The 2660-nt window shown below is 49.1% G+C and overlaps 1 long non-coding RNA gene across 1 annotated transcript in view; it reads right to left on the bottom strand.

The window, feature by feature from the left end:
• Positions 1–2295: 2295 nt before the first annotated feature.
• The window catches only part of LOC118599109, a 6533-nt gene continuing 6168 nt past the window's right edge, over positions 2296–2660 (bottom strand). The window contains exon 2 of the long non-coding RNA XR_004948398.1: positions 2296–2645. This is a non-coding gene — a long non-coding RNA (uncharacterized LOC118599109). The remainder of the gene's footprint in view (positions 2646–2660) is intronic.

The raw sequence follows: 2660 nt of genomic DNA, 5'->3' as shown, positions 1-2660 counted from the left end.
TGCAGCTGCTCCTCATGGACCTCCTCCTGCTCCCTCTGTATCTGACAAACCTCCAGACCTGAACCTTCCTCAGATCCGCCATCTTTTCTCTTCATCGTCATGTTTGAACCTCAGAACTGACGTGTTGTTGTCTCTGTGCACAGGAAGCTGCAGCGTGACTGGAGGGCGGCCATGATCCACCTGCAGACGAAAGCAGCGCCACAGCAGCACACCAAGAGGTGTTCATAGTGACCTGGAGGAGTTCATAGTGACCTGCAGGAGTTCACAGCGACCTGGAGGAGTTCATATGACCTGGGGGTGTTCATAGTGACCTGCAGGAGTTCATTGTGACCTGGGGGTGTTCATAGTGACCTGCAGGAGTTCATAGTGACCTGCAGGAGTTCATATGACCTGGGGGTGTTCATAGTGACCTGGAGGAGTTCATAGTGACCTGGAGGAGTTCATATGACCTGGGGGTGTTCATAGTGACCTGCAGGAGTTCACAGCGACCTGCAGGCCGGTTCTCCTCTCTGAGGTCCAGCAGCGATGCGGCACAGCAAGCTGCAGCAGCAGGTCCTGGTTCTGTACCGGCAGTTCCTGCGAGCCGCTCAGAACAAGCCCGGCTTCGTCCCACGCATCCGTGACGAGTTCAGGGAGAACGCCCGCATCAAGAAGACTGACGTGATGCACATCGAGTACCTGTACCGGCGAGGCCAGAGGCAGCTGGAGCAGCTGAGGGACGCCAACACCAAGCAGCTGGGCTCCTTCTCCAAACCCGAACGGCCCGGCTGAAGCGGAGCGTCGGCCTGCAGTTACAAACTGACATGACCTGAAGGTCATTCACAGGACAGGAGGCAGCGGGGTGTCAGCAGAAACTCTGTAAACAGCTTCATCAACAACTGATAAACAAATACAAACACGTTTCTTTCCTCGGTTTGGAAAATCAAGTTTCCGTTTCTGCTTCAAGGAAACATGCTGTTCTTCAGCTCAGATACATGGATGTAGTTTCAGAGAAAACTGTCCAAATGTTTGATCACATGTTACTGCTGGAACACTAAAACACTTGAGTTATGAAACACTATTTATTGAACTCTTTTCACATCCAGAAGTCAAAGGCCTTAATCTCTGAGGCTCCGCCTTTCACTCTTTTTGGGTGCCGCCCATTTCATGATGTCATCCTAAAGCCGGCCTCGACGAAAACGAACATCTGAACGTTTGCACTGATGGATGTGCATGTTGGGTAACTCCCTTTGGTAGCCCAACGTTCACAGAACGGTGATAGAGCAGACTCTTCCTGGAAGGGGCGGGTCTCACTCTGTGACATCACAAAGTGAGACCCCGCTCGTTTTCGTAGGTTGGGAGGGGCTGCTGCTCGGAGCATGTTTGTAGAGGATTACTCAGAAATGCAGAACGGATCAAAGTACGCTCTGGGTTCTCTCTAGAGAGGAATAGACGTATAATGAACTTACAAGATCTAAAATGTGGTTTTTCATGGTGTGGTCCTTTGATGTACTGTTATTTAGAAACGAAAATAAATGTTTAAAGTCCCCCAAATATGATTTTTTTATTAAAAAAAAAATACTTTGCCAAGAGTGTTTTAATTATGAAGTGTTTAACAAAAATCCCACAACCTAAACGTCTTAAGAAGCTATGTCATGTCGATCTGAAGCTCCAGTTAGAAAAGTATTCTCGGGGGGGGGGGTCTCTCCGGGCCCTCACAACCTTCACCTGGACTCCAGGTGTTGTGTCTCGTGGGCAGGTGATAAACAAGCATTTCAAACCACGATGATCTTGATGGTTGAATTGGAACCCGCCGCTAGGGGCGCTGTGCTCCAGACTGGAAACCGGAAGTGGGTTTGTTGCTCTCTGTACAGACGTGGTCCAGAACTCACCTGTGGACGTCGGGGAGCCCGCGAGGCGTCTTCGCGGTGAAGGTGTGTCTGCAGTCATGGACAGCGCGGACTTTTTCCAGCAGGTGAGGAAAACGAGCGGACCCGGGTCGACCCGAACCCGCTGCTGTTCTGTTCGGGTTCTGGTCGAACCTGGCGGGGACTCGTGGTCCAGGTGTGGGATTAGAAAGGTCCATTTCCGGTAAAAGTAAAGACGCGGATTTTACGGGGAAAACAAAGAATGACGTCGGTCACGTGACTGCGTGTAACGCGTTACTTCTGCACCTTTGACGGTCTCTGAATGTTCTGGACCGAAGGTTCTGAAGATTCTGATCCGAAACACAGAAGAAAGTTTCTGTTCTGATCCTCACAGCTTCACAGAACCTGTGGGTCCATCAGAACCGGCTGTCAGAACATCCCGTCTCGCACTGGTGTCAAGCCAGCACGCTCTCGCTAAACTGCTGTCAAGTGAGCCCTCTCTGGAATACGGCGTGCGACTTTAATACAATCATTACGGTAGCAGCAAGAAAGGCTTCATTTCAAAGAAAGAGTAAAGGGTACCTCCTTGTTTCCACAGAACCATTTCACTTCTCACTTATAGTATCCTTTCATGTACTCTTACCCTCAAAGTTTCACTCTAATCTGATGTGGTATTTTGAAGTACTGTCTTGTTGAAATTGTGTACTTAAGCGAGAAAAAAACTCCAGTTTTAAAGTACTAATAAAATGAAAACTCCTAGTTTCCACAGAATCATTTCACTTCTCACTTATAGTATACCTTCTTGTCATGTCA

The sequence above is a fragment of the Oryzias melastigma genome, linkage group LG9 (assembly GCF_002922805.2).
Source record: "Oryzias melastigma strain HK-1 linkage group LG9, ASM292280v2, whole genome shotgun sequence".
Classification (NCBI taxonomy): Eukaryota; Metazoa; Chordata; class Actinopteri; order Beloniformes; family Adrianichthyidae; genus Oryzias; species Oryzias melastigma.
This window is presented reverse-complemented; position numbering and strand designations above follow the sequence as displayed.